Raw genomic sequence first — 18,244 nt, forward strand, 5'->3', positions numbered from 1 at the left:
CTAGTAATGTATGGTAATAATGTGGAAGCGTAATCAAAGTAAGCCAATCCTAAAAAACCAAAGGCAGAATGTTCTCTCTGATAAGTGGATGCTAATCCATAATGGGAGGGGTGGGGGGGATGGGAAGAATAGAGAAACTTTGGAAAAAAGGGGAGGAAGGAAAGGAGAGGGAGTATGGGGGCAGGAAAGATGGTGGAATGAGATGAACATCATTACCCTAGGAACATGTATGACTGCACATATGGTGTGACCCTACATCGTGTACAACCAGAGAAATGAAAAGTTGTGTTCCATTTGTGTGCAATGAATCGAAATGCATTCTGCTATCAAAAAAAAGGGACTGAGTAAACAAATTAGTATACATCTTTTCGACAAAATCTTACACAGCCATTTCAAACATTAATATGAACTCTACACTGTCATGTAGAAAATGTTTGCAACATACTGCTAAACTACAGCATGATTACACCTATGTGAGAAACGGGAGACGGGGAGACACACAAACTTGACACACACACTGTCATGTATAACTAATTAAAAAAATTAATGTGGAAGCTTAAAGTATTTTCTTAAATATACTAATTTAAATAATAAACTGAAACATTTATTAGTTATTTTTTGTAGGTAGGTGAAGGGGCTTATAGGCAGCTTAGAAAATAAAAACTGTTTAAAATAAATCAATTCAATAAAATGCAAATCAATGCAAGAACATTTTTTTGCCCCTCAGATTGGCATAATCCAATGATAGTGAAATAGGTCAAAACAGCCAAAAACAGAAACTAGGGGTGGGAAAGCAAACCAATAGAACCTTTCTGAAAGGCAATGTGGTTAACATGTATCAACATTTTAAATAAGCCTATCATTGGCAGATCATCAAACTCTGCGGAATTTATTTGTGGGAAACAATCATAAAAGTGTACAAAGAAGTATTCCCTACCATGGTTCACAGTTGCACTGATTGTTTAAAAAAAAAATTAATGGACTCAAAGTAACTATTCATCAATAGGGGTCAAGTATAAAGAGTGGTGTCCTGATAAATATTTATTACCAATTTCTGTGGTGTAAACACTCCCACCATGACTAATTTCAAGCTGCCAAAGTGAAGTCACTGAATATAGAGTTGACAAAAAAATGTACACAGCTGGCTTTTATGAGCTGGTAGCTATATCCCCTTCTGTATGATTCAAAATACTTTGGAGGCTGAGTATGAAGCTCAGGGTAGAGAGTTTGCCTAGCATGCTTAAGGCCGTATATTCCATCCCAGGGCACAGCAAAAAGAAAACAAAAAATACTGGAACACTAAAAATTCATAAAAATTATGCAAAAAAATTTATATTAACATGGCAAGATATCTTACACATTACTGGACCCCAAAAAAGGCAATTATATATAGAATGGCTCATGTTATAGGATCTGTGTGAACAGATATGTATACTTCATTTTCATTTTGAAAGAAAAAGAACCATACAACAGTGATGTATAACACACTACATTCAATCTAGTTTTGTCAAAACCAATGGCAGTAAATCTGGCTTTCATGGAATATCTAAAGCTGATTAAGATTTTTGTTTTAAAACAGAATAGCGAAAGATCAACAGATTTGGCTTGATAATTTTAAAAACTTCCATATTAAACAATACAAATGAAGAAAAAGAAAAACAACAGACTGGGGTCAAGTTTATTGCAGCAAATATGACAAAAAGCTAGTTTCATTTGTATGTTTGGAGCTCAAAAATAGGCAAAAGAAATGAATAGACAAATCACAAAATAAGATATCTAACTAAAAACAAACATGGGAAAATGATTGTTCTCACTAGTGATCAAATAAATGCAAATTTAAAATTACATAACCATTTTTTATCTACTAACTTACTGATGTTCTCATAATACTAATCAATGTTACCAACTGTATACAATCATTTTAGAATATACTTTGGGTATATGTAAACAGTGTAAACAGTCGTAAAAAGTTTTTATGTCCTATAACCTATGAACCTTCTCTAACAAAATTGTTTGTGTTTTTAAAAGCTATCCACCAAGAACTTTATCACAACATTATTTTTCAAATGGAAACACTGAAAGAAAACTAATGCAAAAAAAAGGGACTGAGTAAACAAATTAGTATACATCTTTTCGACAAAATCTTACACAGCTATTTCAAACATTAATATGAACTCTACACTGTCATGTAGAAAATGCTTGCAACATACTGCTAAACTACAGCATGATTATACCTATGTGAGAAACGGGGGATGGGGAGACACACAGACTAGAAAGAAATAATACACAGAAAAAGATCATGGTTCTTAAATTAGACTGGTGCATTTTGAAGAAATTTATGGATAAATTTTTAACCAGTTTTTTTTAAATTTTGTGCAAAAAAAATTGCCTTATTTGTAAAATTTCAAAATTGCTGAAAAATAAGATTTAACAAATAATGAATGGGCTGTCACTCAAAGGCTAACATGAAAATAATGCATTCCTTAAGAACATAAGTCTCAAATGGAAAAAAACAAACCTCTCCTTTTGACTCAAAACTTGGACTATTGGGCTGGGGTTGTGGTTCAAAGGTAGAGAGAGTGCCTGCCTAGCATGTGTGAGGCACTGGATTCAATCCTCAGCACCACATAAAAATAAAATAAAGATATTATGTCCACCTAAAACTAAAAAATAAATATTAAAAAAGAAAAAACTTGAACTATTAAATACAACAGTTTTCTCATCAAATAACTATTTTTTTTCTATCTTAACCAGAGGATATATATATATATGTCAAGTGTTCCTTCTTTATTTCATTTCAAAAACAAAATAAAATATAACATAAATCCAGTCCCGACCACAATACTTGAAGATACATTATATAATATAAAGGAAGAATATATTTATTAGGAAAAAATAAATCACTGGGTGACCTCACGACTCAGGACTAGGGGATGCTGGATGTATTAATTAATTCTGGGAAGGATACACTGTAACTTGAGTAGCAATTCACAAACTCTGGAGATTTAGAAAAACTTTAGAGATTTGTATTCTCATAATAACCATGGCTTGGAGTAGAAAGCCCTACAGAAAATGTGTTTCTCAATGGACAAAGCTGGTGATTTTCATGAAAATATAATGGGAATTAAAATTTCCCTAAAAAGATATGAATGAAGTCCTATACTTTCCTCTATTAAAATGCAACTCTTGGGGCAGGGGTTGTGGCTCAGCAGTAGAGTGCTCGCCTAGCACAGGTGAGGAACTGGGTCCTCAGCACCACATAAAAATAAATAACTAAAAATAAAGGCATTGTGTCCACCTACAACTAAAAAAATATATTTTTAAAACAATGCAACTCTTTGTCAAAGATTTTATGGAAATACAAATTCTAAGAAAATACAAATTGTCACAAACTAATAAAGCAACATACAAGTTTCTTGTCCCACAGAAGATGGGAAATTTAAGGGAATCATCACTACATAAGGTTATATATGCCTGAAATCTCTATAGTCATTTCTATTGTAATTTGGAGAACATTTAAATGACCCAGGGCACAGCAGGAGAAACTACAATGTTCAGAGGCCATTAGTCCTTGATCACAGCAAGGCCTTGCCCCCTCCAGATGCCATATCAGAGCCAAGCTTGCCTCCAAAAGGAGCCAATATATGGCAATTCATTAGTTTGTGGAAGTGACTAGCAATAAAACCAGTTATAAAATATAACATAAATCCAGTCCCGACCACAATACTTAAAGATACATTATATAATATAAAGGAAGAATATATTTATTAGGAAAAAATAAATCATTGGGTGACTGATTTCAAGTATCTTTTTGTTTCAGCACTATCTAATTCTTCTCTTGAATTACTCAAAATTACTCAGATTTTTCAAAATATACCTGCCCATACTTTGAGTCAAGAAATCCTCTTACGTTGATAATATAGATCAACACAACTCTATTTTGAATGCTGGTCACAATTAGAAATAGGGATTAAGTAACTTAAGCTGGGGATATAGCTCAATGGTAAGTGTGGGCTTAGCATGTTTTCATTTGCGCACATGTGCACACGCAAAGTCCACTGCTAGGCTTGGATGTAATGGCCCAATTGATCTACAAACTGCAAAATTACTTCTGCAGTACATGTCTCCACCTGAGTATGAATCTATCTGGCAAGAATACCTCATGAAATTGCTTATCTTCTACTGCCCTGGACCACTGAAAGGCACTCCATTGTAAGAGAAGCAAGCTAGGTAAAAGCAGATTTCCTGGATGAGGATGTCTCAAGAAACACTCTCATAACCTACCGCTAAATGAACAGAATTCTCAAGACAATAATGGAGGAGCCATGTTGCAATTTTTATTTTAACATGTGAATGGTTTTCTGGAGTGTTCCACATAAGCTCTGCGCTTAAGTCTATGTAACCTGCAGGATAGAGTATCTACAATATAAACTTCTATCCAACCCAGGCTTCTATACTTCATCTCTCAATCTACCATCTAAAAGAACCACACAGCATATGAGAGGATGGAGAAATATGGTTAGGTGTTAGAGCCAGCAGAAGAAGCATCATTAGCCTAGCTCTTCCTGGTAGAGAACACCAAGCAAAGTCACAGGCACCTCTCCTGTGCTTTCTTCTCTTTCCCTCCAGAGCCTGGCAAAGAAACAACTGTACCACCCCTATTAGCAAATACCCTCTACCCTTCCAAGTCCCATGGACTCCCCATTACTCTCCTTTGCTCTCTTTTTCCCCCAGCACCTGTCTAACTCCAAATCTAAGATCAAAGCCTGATGCTGACCAGATAATGAAAAGGCAGTGGGCCAGGAGGAAAGCAGGTGCCCAGGAATGCCAATCGCCTGCCTGACACCATCAGAAGAATAAGAATTAGGCCCTTTTTTATAGCATTTCTCCAGCCCTCAGGTAAGAATCTAGCTGTTCCTTCTTTGGTCAAAGCCCTTTCTCTAGATGCAGACAAAGGACATAGGAAGTTACTTTTTTTAAAATATATTTTTTATTTGTTATAATTAGTTATACATGACAGTAGAATGCATTTTGACACATCATACATAAATGGAGTGTAACTTCATGTGTAACATCATGGTTGTACATGATGTAGAGTTACACAGGTCATGTAATCATATATGCACATAAGGGTAGGAAGTTACTATTTTAAGGTTCCTCTGATCACAGTCATGGCAAATGAGGATGGGTCAGAGGTTACACCATTAAATATATTTTAAAACAAAAAAAAAAGCATAAAAATCTTTATCTCAGTATCTATGCCATGCATGTTTTTCTAGTTTCACTGGGAGCCCCAAGGAAATAGTGACACAATAACAGAAGAAGAAATGAACACAAATGAGTCAAGGCTTACTGCTGAATCTTTCCTGGAAAGATGAGGAAAAGGGACCTACTAGATCTAGATACAAAGCAACTCCCCAAATGTGCTCTGCTTTGGTATATGGGGCCTTCTTGGTACCCAGGCTCACAAGGCAAACCAGCCAGCACTAACTAAAAACGGCAGACATGGACTTGAAGAGCAGAGATTACTTGTAGGCACATGAAAAGTAATGCTTATGGCCCAGTCAAGAAAAAACAAACAAACAAAAAAAGAAGTAGTGAGTGAAAGAAAACTGACTAAGGATTCGTAAGAAAAGACTCAGGCTTGAGCAGAGCAGCGCCTGAACACTGTGCTTCTTATGCTCCACCTCAGTGCCTCCCAGGATATCACCCTTCCTGCAGGAAGCAAGAGACCCATGCTGATACAACAGGAGGTTTTTGATACCATTCCCTATGAAGACAGTGCAACTATCAGCAGCATGCCAGACAGCAGGAGGGGGAGCTCTGGACAGACTTGCTAAGGCCTCATTCACAGGCCCTCCTCCAGAAGTGGTAAGCTGCCTGTAGGGCACTCAAAGCTATTATGGAGGGAAAAGAGAGAAGATCCAGGCCAGGGGCTGGGACTGTGGCTCAGTAGTAGCCTGGCATGTGGCACTGGGTTCGATTCTCAGCACCGCGTATGAATTTAAAAAAAAAAAAAAGTCTATCAACAACTAAAAAAATATTTAAAAAAAAAAAAAAAAAAAAGATCCAGGCCAGTTAGGAGCAGCCCATCCAGCAATGCTCCCTTGTTCAGTCTACCACCACTGGAAAGGGGGTAGGGGGACCTCAGACCCTTCATCCACGGATGAGTTTAGACAGAAAGTGGCAGAGATGCAGAAGCTGCAGAAGGGAAGCAGAAAAAGTTTCAAAGTTCAAACAGTCCTTAGAGATCATTTCATCCAATCTCTTCATTCTACAGGTTGTTATAGAAAAAGCAGCAAAACAAAGGAACAAAAATAATCTAAGGTTAGTTGTATGAGGGGAAAAAAAAATTCAGAGGTAAGGCAGGAATACTAGATAGCTTTTCAGCTGCAGGTTTTAGAACAAATAAACATAATTAATCCAGAATGCACAGTCATAAGGCGTGTTTAATTATTTAGTCAAATAAATTTTCACAAAGCCAGTCTGCCATTGTTTTTAAATCATCACATGGTTTGTCAATTCTCAAAAATATATTACACGAATTAAGAGAGCCAAGAGGGTTAAATACTTAAGTATCTGGCATTCTTTTAAGGACAAGCTATGAACTAACATTAAAGTCATCCTGTATTATTAGAACAAGTCACAGGAAATGGGTCAGCTCTCTAGGACAAGAGGAAAACTGCATTTGCCATCTGCAGAAAGAACGTATATCATGGAGGCTGAAGGTGCTGTGCAAAGCATAGATCATAAAATATCAATTCACATGGCAAGAAAGTACAGCATCTTTCCCTTAAAAAAAGCAAAAAAAAAAAAAAACCCAAAAGGCTGCCTAGGTGTAACAAAGGACATGGTTACTATCATCCTTCTTAATATCTGCAAGGAAATGCAATCAGAAAGAGATGTCATTAAAGTTCTCAAGTAATTGAGACCAGGACATACAAACAGTTAAATGAAAAAGATGTGACATAACTCCACATCCACCTACAGCTTACAGGATCTTTTCCCCTTCCAACAAATACACTGCATCCTATTTTGCAACCCAGTGGCCCCTTATATTACCCAGCTCTGGCTCACTAATTCTCTGCTGGTAATCATGAACCAATCTCAAGTCCCTGCCCTCTGGAAAAGGAAGGAGAATTTTACATTTATTTCAGTAACAACAAATTTTGCTCTGCAACCCAGAGTAAGTACAGCAAAAGAAAGTTAATCATCTCCTACACCCACGTTCACAAATCCATTTCATTTAATGTATTAAAGCACCCAACTTCCCCTCTCACCAGCTCACTGCCACATGATGTCTGACAAAAGTATCAACTTAGAAGTTCTCTAAATCTTAAGGAAATGTGCAAACCAGAGAATCTGAGGAACCCCTCCCAGCGTTTTTAAGGAAGACATGGTAAGAGTAAATGGGAAAATGAGGCCTGGGGTTGTGGCTCAGCAGTAGAGCGCTCAGCTAGCACATGAGAGGCACTGAGTTCAATCCTCAGCACCATAAAAATAAATAAATAAAATAAAGGCATTTTGTCCAACTACAACTAAAAAACAAAAAAATTTTTAAAATGGGTGAATAAATAGCATTCACATGGAAGGGATTGGGGGTACCTGTAGTAAATGACTGGGAGCCTGAATAATGGGGGGTGGGTAAAATCACTGGAGCATTTTTCTTTAAAAACAACTAGACAGCTGCAGTCACCAGGAAATGTATGGTAGTACAAGAGGCAACCAATCACCCTACTGTTCCCACAGCAAAGGAAATGTAGAAGAGAAACATTTAAAATGATGAAAAATGCTTTTTATTTTTTTTACCAAGTGGTGACCCAAAAAAAAAAAAAAAAAAGGCAATTAACTTATGAGTCCAGTGCTACAAAGGGGAAAAAAAAAAACACAAGTTAAATAGAAACACACATGATTATGTTTCTAAACACCTCTATTCACTTACTACAACTGAGCCAAAAAGTCTTGCTCTACCTCTTTTTCTTTAATATGTGGATCAATTATAGTTCCTTCTGTGAGGTTTCAGGAAAATAATGATATTTAAAAAATTTTAATTCTCAACCACACCACAATCCATTATACACTTCCTTGAGATGATTATTTTGTTTCTAAAGCAATCAACTGCTCACAATCCAAATCCAAGATTAATCATGTAATAAGGGGTTCATGGAATTTTCAAATGTCAAAGGACAGTCTTTCCATTGGAACTGCTGAATCCATGGCCTTTGGCTTTTCAACCTGAAACAATATGAGAATGTTCACCTGAAATACTCTCCCTGGAGAATAACTGAGACAGGCAAAAAGCCAAAACCATCCGGTCTTTAAAACAGAATTCCTTTTACTGTGCCCCAGGTGGCCCACAAAACAGCAAAGAGAAGCAGAAAATGAAGAATCTACGGATGATTCTATTAAAAGAAAGCAAGAAGTTTAAATTCACTTCCATTACTTTATTTGGGGAATCCAGCTACCCATACACCCTTAGTTACTAGTAATAAAATCACTGTGAAATCAACTAAGTAAGCATTGTGTGATGCTATGATAAAGAAAAGTGACTTATCTCTGCCCTCATGAAACTTCCAATCCGGTAGAAACATAAGACAAGCAATCATAAACAGGTTCCCACATTTAAACACAAAAATGACATTCTGGAAGAAAATAATGCATATAAAGTTAGAAATCCAAATTCTCAAAGTCATCTGCTTTCCCCAGTTGTAAATCCCCAGAAAGCTCCTACAATGGCCTTCATTCAGATTATTTTGTTTTCTTTGTATGAAGAGCCAACAGAAAAGCCAAAGCCAGGAAGGCCAAAAATTAGTAGGACATGCCAGAATATGGGCAACTACTATGAAACAAGCTTGTGAGAAATACTCCTAGTCCTTGCCCTTGGCAAATAAGAAATAAGGAATACCTCACACAACACATTACTTTGCACACAGTGAGTGTTCAATATTTGTTCATTAGGCCAACATTTCATATACAACTTCCTTTTTAATGTATGCCTGATATGAAATTTTACAGGAAATGTTTATTTTCAGTAATTGATGAGTGTTTATTGAATAAATGAATTTGAGACATCTGCATAATTTTAGTTTTTAATAATACTAATTTTTTCTTTGCAACTGAACTAGGAGGGGGCTGGGGGTATAGTTCAGTGATAGAGTGCATGCTTAAAATGCATAAGCCCCAGAATTCAATCCTAGCACCAAAAACACACAAAAAATATATTAACCAGGAAGGCTTATAATAATATATGCTATACTGATTTCAAAAATAATGAACAGGTATAAAAGTTAATACAGAGCTATACAGCAAATTCACTTTGGGGCTCTAATCATCACAACATCTATGTTTATTTTTGTTTGTATGCACAGATTTGTGACCATTTAGGATTCATTAACTCGTTTTGTCAATATGTGTAGGTTCTTTTTTTTTTAACTACATGTTTGAGAAATCAGAAAGATTTCTTACATATCAGTAATGCAACAAATCAAAGGTGATTGTCGAACAACTTCCTATAATTTTATTAGTAACAGCTGTTCATACAAAACTGCATCAAAGAATCACTCTCTTTAATGTTCACTGTTTACTGTAGTCAGTTATTGCCACAGATTTAATTACCAACAATCACACATTTTACCTTCTATTGCTATTTCACACTTCCCTAGGATTAATTCTGTAAAGATCTTAAAATTACTTAAAAGCTATTACAAAAGTTTCCCTTTGAAAAATGTCTCTGCCTCCCTCTTCAACCAGAAATGAGACTTTAAATGTGCTGCTACAAATACTTGTATTTCTCTCAACCCAATAGACTGTCTTAACAGATTCACTCCACCTTCTTAGCAAGAAAACAATCTTAACCTTCTTAAAATGGCTTCTCTTTCTTTCAAGACATTCTCTTTGAGCTCCCTATTTCTTTTCTATAACACCCAAACAACATTTCCACTAATATCAACAGAACTAATAATTTCCTGTAAGGAAAAATTAATATAAATGCTAGAATCAAAATCATCCTTAGAAAATGTTGCTAATTTCATTTCAAGTATAAGTTTCCCTAGATCATGAAAAAAAAATCTGTTCCTTTTTTCTGTTAAGTTTAGCATAACATGCAGTCTCAAAACTGCAAAAGCTGTTTCAGGTTCTTAAAAATTCATCTGTAATAAAGACCATAACTACATTTATTAGGCACTTCTAAAAACTGAACAAGAGCCATTTCTTAAAAAACAGAGCTGGGTTGTTTTTTTCTAAATAAAAAAGAGGCTATGAAATTTATTTGTAGTAAACAAAATGGCTACTAAATGATTCTTCTGGTTCTCTTTTCAAAACCTATGTAAAAACATTTGAATACATTCACATGGAATAATTTCACTGTTCAGCAGGATTTTAACCAGGTCAAGTTCCCATATAAAGAAATAACATATATGCACAGAACTAACAGTTATAAGGCAGATCTAAACAATGAATTTTGCTACCAAGTTCAATGTGAAATCTTACTCCAAAGGCTCTATTAGTCAGAGGTACAGTTTTTATTTTTATGAGGGATGTTCTCACTTCAATCTTCAGATATAAACTATAAGCAATTTCTTTCAAAAAATTGCATCCATATAAATTCTGACATTTAGAAACATATTCAACACTTGGAAGCTAAAAGAGTAGCAAAAAATAAAATCCATCAATCCTTAAAAGCAGCATCATAAACACATTTTGGTATTTCCAGAGGCTGTTATTAGGACTACTTAAAGGAATGCTTTCATTCTTGGGTCCTCAGGAGTCATCCTAGACAGCCACTAGACTAGTTCAAACAATGAACATACATACCCACTTTCCTCCATTAACATACCCATTCTTCCCAAATGAACTACTGGTGGACAGAGGGAAAGGCACTTTCACCCTGATGTGCATCTAATCTAAATTGGCTGGAGCACTGCCAGCCTGCCGTGCAGTTTTTAGTATAAATGTATATACTCTTTGTATTTAAAATGTCCCGTCTACAATTCCTAATACTCTGTATTTAACTACCACTGTGTAAAATTGGCCTAAACTTCACCTGTCTTGTGATATGAGAAAATCACAAGAATCTGCTTGATGCTCACTTATATTCCAGAAAAAAATAAAAAATAAAAATTCCCTCTGATCAGTATACCATAGAGAAAAATATATGACAAAAAGATGATAGGTTTAAACTAGTCTCTTCATGATAAAAGTAATTAAGAAGCCAGGCATGGTACATATACCTTGTAATTCCAGCAACTCAGAGGCCAAGGCAGGAAGATTCAAGTTCAAGGCCAGCCTGGGGAACTTTGCAAGACCCTGCCTCAGAGTAAAAACTAGGAAGGGCTGGGGATGTAGCTCAGTGGCAGAGTACTTGGCTACCATGCACAAAGCCCTGGGCTCAAGGTCCAGGATTCTCAAAAAGGTGAGGGTGGGGGTGGATGGCTAAGAATTCCTTCTTTTTCCTTTCAACTTTCCTTCTTCGAGTATGACTGCTATCATTCCCAAATGCACCCAGGACAGAACTGTAATACACTGGTTCAACATGTAATGTAACATCTAACATTAACACCTCTTGTTCTAAAATGCATCTGTAATCAATTGGTATTTCCAGAGAGAGGCTGTTATTAGGACTACTTAAAGGTACAATTATTTTTTTAAGATCATGATTTTATCTGCCACAGATAAAACATTACAGATCCCCATGTCTCTATAATTTATTCATTATTGTCACAATTTCTAGCAAGAGGGTCATAAATAAAATCATTCATTCAGCCAATATCTATTGAGAACATTCTAGCTAGATATTATGCTGGAAGCTGGAATTTAACAGTGAACACAGACACAATCCTACCCTTACACGCTTATAGTACAGAACAGAAGAAAATCTACACATATGTAACTCTGTTCAGAAAATCAATATATAACCTTCCATTTAAAATTGACCTAATCTTTGCCTGTTTTCAATAGGTGGAAAACAATCAATAAAAAACTTTTATTAAATCTTCCTATTTGATTATAATCTAAAGAGTAAATATTTCAGACACATGTAAAATAAGAACAGGCTAACAGGGAGAAAAATGTATCTTTAAAGAACTGAATAAAACTTCACAATGAATATCTAAGACCTAAAGTAAAGTAGACTCAGGTCTACTTGTTTCAAATAGATCTAAATGCAAATTAATATTAAATAGTATAACCTCTGTGCCACCAATAGAAACATTTAGTAAATACTCATGATATGAATCAATTAAATGAAATTATGTACTCTATACCTAGAAAATATAGAAAAGTTAAGCCAAGATAAAATATTCTCTTGTATATCTGTGTAGAATATAAAGTTTTCTTTCAGATATCAAAGAAAATGAACACTAATAAATGATTCAAAGAATGAATAAGTTGGGCTGGGGTTGTGGCTCAGCAGTAGAGCCCTCGCCTAGCATGTGCGAGGCCCTGGGTTCAATCCGCCGCACCACATAAAGATAAATAAATAAAGATATTGTGTCCAACTAAAAAATAAATATATATTTAAAAAAGGAATGGATAAGTTAAAGAAAGCAAGAATTCAGAATTTAATGTTACTCTTCCATTTAAAATTTGTGAATAGAATGAATTTTTTTAATTATAGAGACATGTAATCTATAATCGTAATGTTTTACCTGTGGCAAATAAAATCGTGATCTTCAGAGTTCATTTTTTTTAGTAACAAAAACCAAAACATTATGTATTATGGAATAAATTTGGAAGACTTTGGCATAATTCCTGAATATGAATCAAAATAGCCCAAATTTTACTGCCACACCTGATTATCTAGTCAGATAACCACTATTTTTCTTTTCTAATGTTTCTATATTATTACTATGTAAAAGTAAATAATTATGTGAACAAATGCAAGAGTCACTACTTTCATCTCTGCCAAGCAAATCCTTTCCCATTAAAATCGTGTCATGCCTTGAACTAAAACTTACTAAGAAAATAATTTTATATTGAATTTCATTTCAACATAAGGTGACTCCTCCATTTAAATAAATTGGTTAAAAATACTAGCAGATCTTTAAACTGTGACAGGATACATTCTGCAATCTCCTCTGGACAGGTGTCATTTAAATGAAGGAAGGAACCAAAAAATTCAGTCTATTCACAAAGCAGCACCTCAAAAATTCCTCATACAGAACCACTCCCCAAGATCTCCCCTTGTTCAAATCTACCCTGGTTTCCCTCTTCAACTCATAAACTTGTGAAATCACACACCTATACATACACATACAAATCTATGTTTAATACATATCGTTACTATACAAATAGTATAGGAAGCGCAGTAGTTATGTTACAAAAGCAACATATCTAGAATATGAAGCAGTAGCAATTTGTACATGGTGTCCAAGGATCATGTTTCTGAGAAAACTGTATAATGAAATGTCAGTAATGAATGTAGGTGCTGAATTCATGTATTTTTCTCCTACTTCTACCAGGCCATATTTGGGAGATGAGGTGGGGCTGGGTTAATAAATCCTGCTCAAATATCTAATAAAATAAAAAAAGTTATCCATACTACCTCCACTTTAGTAGTAAAACTGGTTTAGTTTACATTTTTTTCCTCAGAAAATCATCTCGAAAGTTCATTTTTAAAAGCACAGTATTACCCAAATATACAATATGTAATTAAGCAGCCATATAGGTGGATTTCCCTCTTAGACATTTAAACCCCAAGGTCTTTAACAAACCCCTAGGCTTTAACTCAAGAGCTGCTGGGCCCAGAACTGTCACATTTCTGGCAGTTAGGGTTGGTTAAAGGAACCTCAAAGGCCCTGTTCAGAGTTTTGCAAAAACCTATAGATTGTCAACAAGGAAAAAGAAAAATAAAACCCAGATCATAAGGCAAGTCCCTCCAAACACATGCTTTTCTCTTACATTGTGTAGTTGAACACTATATGTTTCTCTTGCCCTCACTATTTTCTTCTCAATCTTGAGAATTCAAAAAAACACCTTCAATTTCATGTTTTCAGCCATTTGAAGTAGGGTCAAATGAGAAAAGGAAGGAGAATTAAAAAAGGACCTTCACTTTTCAATCCCAGTTTTCCCCTCCCCTGGCTTCTTTCATTCCCTGAAGCTCACATCTTTCATTCAACTCTTTGCCTCTATTCTTTGTAAATATGTACACACCTATCTAATCAGGTTTCAAAATGAAGACATAAATCATGACATATGAATTAACCATTGGTAACTATTTGTGATCATTATATTTTGTTCCTGCTTGTAAATAATCCAGTACATAAGTAGTTCAGTCCCAAAGGCAATTGGTTCCTTGAGCTAGCAGATGGAATGCTCCAGATAAGAAAGAAAAGGCATGCTTCTCAAATCTTAACAATATTCTTTTTTTTACAGAAATGTTTGAGAAATGTATTATTACACATGCAAATATCTAGAACACAAGTGCAGACATTTTTCAGGCCTGTTACTGCAAAGCTGTTTGCTCTTCCTACCACAATAGCTCAGAGTTATGTCAAGCTGGCTTGTATGTGAACCCTGATGGCTTGATTCTGAACATTCTCTCAGAGATAATAATCAATAGAATTCCTATTTGAGAAATGGCATTTTCTTGCTAACTTAGTGTTAAAGCAGAATGTTGGGTGGGTTTTTCTTTCTTTCTTTTAGAGATTAGAGGAAATTTTTGCTGTATGCTTCCGTTTTCCTTCTAGCCCAGATTCCAAAGATATTAAAATTCTGTCCGTTTTAAACAAAAGGTTTCTATTTGTTTCCAGGAGAGTAACTGAGAAGCTGCACTGGTTTTCAGTAGTAACTACTGTGAATTCAGGCCTACATCTGGGTCGCCTCATTAAACAAAAGACACCCTTCGCTGTCAACAACCACACAACACAACGCTTTCCTATCCCTCATCTTTATCCGGAAGAAATGGTGCAAACGAGAAACACGCCTGTCACCATCCACCGGCCAAGAAACTCTTCTGGGGTCTCTCCTTTCAGTGGTCTAGTGGCTAGAGAACAGCACTTGTATGACACGTTTGGGCTTGCCCTCCCGCCCCGCCCCCAAAACATAAGCCCCTTTCTTCGGTATCCTCATCACTCCTTGGAGGATCGTAGCGAGTCTGCCCACCAATCCACCATTCCCTCCAGACCCCAGAATGCAAGATAATGGATGCACAAAGGCCACCCCACCATACGCCATCCCCCAAAGCTCCCTGGCTCGACTCGCGACCCTCTGGGCCACACACAGCTCCCGGCTTCAGTAACCCACCCGGCACCGCGGGCACTACACAGAAAGATCAACGCTATAGCCCACCTTCCCATCCCCGCGTCTAAGCCCCAAGTGATCTGCCACTTAGCAGATGCACAGCACAAAATGCACAACCCTCTGGGACACGAACAGGCACACACCGAAGCACCGGGAAGGGCAGCCCGAACGTGTGTGTGTGTGTGTGTGTGTGTGTGTGTGTGTGCTGTCTCTTATNTCCTGACCCCTCCCCTACCTCTCCTCCCCCCCTTCACTCACTCTCTCTCTCTCTCTCTCTCTCTCTCTCTCTCTCACACACACACACACACACACACACACAGAGGGAGAGAGAAAAAGCTAGAATTTAGATCAAGGAAGTTCTTAAAACAAAATCTATATTTTAGGTCTGTTTTCAAAAGGATGTTTGGCCTAGAAAATAATTAAATTCCACCTTGGACAGGGAGCAGAAAAGACAAACCTCACCACTTTTAAGTGAATACCTGCAGAAAATCACTAGACTTTTAATTTTAAATGAAGTAAAGAAAGATTCAATATGCAGAAATGTAAAATTGCTTCAAGAGAAAAATTGTTTGCATCTTTTAATAAATAAATATGTGTACATATATACATATATATTTTTTTTTTTTTTGAGAAATTCCAGCGTTTTGTATGCTGAAAAATCAATTGACAGGAAGTTTCACATCTCTGGCTTCCTAGCTAAGTATCCTTTGAGACTTGAAATACCTTTCAAAATGTGCTGTCAATCCTATCAGGTAATTTTTTGACTGAATTGACCTGTTATTTGATGAATTACACTGTTTGAAAAGATTGTAGATAGCAATCAAAGTCTATTTTGTCACCCCCATCTCTCCAGCATCAGAAAAACTCTCTGGCTGTTAGCAGATTTTTAAATGGATACAATAAATCAATAGGAGGATGTGTTACACATTGGGAAGAAATCAGGAAGTAAGGAAAACCAACACTGTGCAGTGATAAAGCCATATATGGGCGTCAAGAAGGAAACAGGAAGAGAAAATCCAAAGCCTGAAACTAGATCTATCCCCAAACCTTTCCATACTATCTGGAGAGCATTTACTAAGCAAATATTCCTACAACTTAAGTCAAAACAAAATCTATGCAGAGACTACTGAAGTTGCTGAGTGTGTTCTAGGAAAATATACTTTAAATTATGCAACTAAATATGGATCATGTTTCAAAATCCTGATTCATTAAATCAACAAATATTTATTCACTGCCTGCTATGTGTAAAGAACTAAAGTGGAGTTTCAGGAAGAGAAACTAAAATTAATACAATATGATCCTTGCCTTCAGTGGACTTATAGTCTTAAGGCAAAATGAGAGTGTGGTGGTGCATGCCTGTAATCCCAGCAGTTTGGGAGACTGAGGCAGGAGGATCATGAGTTCAAAGCCAGCTTCAGCAATTTAGTGAGGCCCTAAGCAACTCAGCAAGACCCTGTCTCTAAATAAAATATAAAAAAGAGATAGGGATGTGGCTCAGTGGTTAAGCACCCCTTGGGGATTCAACTCCTGGTACCAAAAAAAGGCTTTGAACAGATAATAATAAGAGACAAGATGAAATCAATTTCTTTTAATGGGAGTTGAAGTAACAATATAATGAGATAAAGGAAGGAATAATTTACTCCAGAAGATTTGAAAAAGACTTCACAGAAGAGGGGACATTTGAATGCACCTTAAAAATGAATAGTTTTCAATAAATATATATCTACACCACTTTAAAGTAGCCATTGTATATTACCCCAGACAGACAATGAGATGATAAATCATTTTGAGAATTCAAGGGTAATTACCAAATGAAAAGCATACCACAAAACCCACAAAGAAAAAGAAAATATTGTTCTTATTTCCTATGGATACCTGCCCCAACAATCCTATCACCCTGATTTGGGGGTATCAGGTATAAGGGGGAGACAGTAAAAGGCATATTTCAGCCTCAAGGAGTGATTCTGCAAAGAGTAAAAAGGCCAAGAACTTCTAAAAGAACCTTCTGGAGAAGGAAAGAGCTGTATGGGTAATCCAACATACCGGCCTTATAGGGAGCCTCTCTTGTTTCCAGAGTAATTTAATATGGCTGCCTCATTGCTTATACCTTCCATTGTAATTATCTGTCCCCCCCACACCTTGGATTAGGAACTGCTCAAGAGCAGAGATCTCGTTTTCCCTGCTTTCAGTGCATACCAAAGGTACCTAGTTTAAAGCAGATATTCGGTAAGTGATGAATAAAAGAATGCCTTCACCTACATCACTGACAAACATACTCACAGACTGCCTATCCCAGGCAGTGTATTATACCAGGTGCCTGAGGCATACAAAGCCCTTAAAGACTTTATAATCTATTTGGGAAGACACTTCATATGCATAAAAGAATAACCAATACAAAATGAGAAGCACTTGCTGCTAATCTAATGTATAAAAGAATGGATTGCCAGTGGAGTTCAGGAGGAGCAGTTATCCAAGGTACCATTCAAAGTAAACCATAGGAGAGTGGGTATGCACAGAATGGGCACCCAAAAAGACAAGCTGGAAATCAACCTGAAGCATTGTAGGTCCTACAAGAACTGGGAAATAGGTTTTCTGTACAGAGATGACAGCAGAGCCAACAAATAAAATGGACCTGCTCCTTAGGAAGGAAGAGAAGTAGGCCCAGGAAGACCCAGAGAGCTGTAAATGGCACCACCTAGAGGACAGTTTTCATAACAGCAGAAAGATTTTGTTAAACTGAGCTTTTGAGTAAAAGGAAGGTTTCAGGACCAACATGTTGAAGATGAAAAACCTGTATGAGACACAATAATTTCTTCTGACAGAGAAAACACCCACTGTTGAAAAAAATCCACCTTAAAGCTATTCTATATTAAGCAGAGTACCTCACTGACATCTTTCCTTTATCAAGCTCAGAAAATGCAGCTAGGTGATTGTCTGGCTCTATTTACATCCATCTATTTTGTATCTGTCCAAATCAGCATTATCATGGGAAGTATAGTATTTCACA

This window comes from Marmota marmota, unplaced genomic scaffold (assembly GCF_001458135.2).
Source record: "Marmota marmota marmota unplaced genomic scaffold, marMar, whole genome shotgun sequence".
Taxonomy (NCBI): Eukaryota; Metazoa; Chordata; class Mammalia; order Rodentia; family Sciuridae; genus Marmota; species Marmota marmota.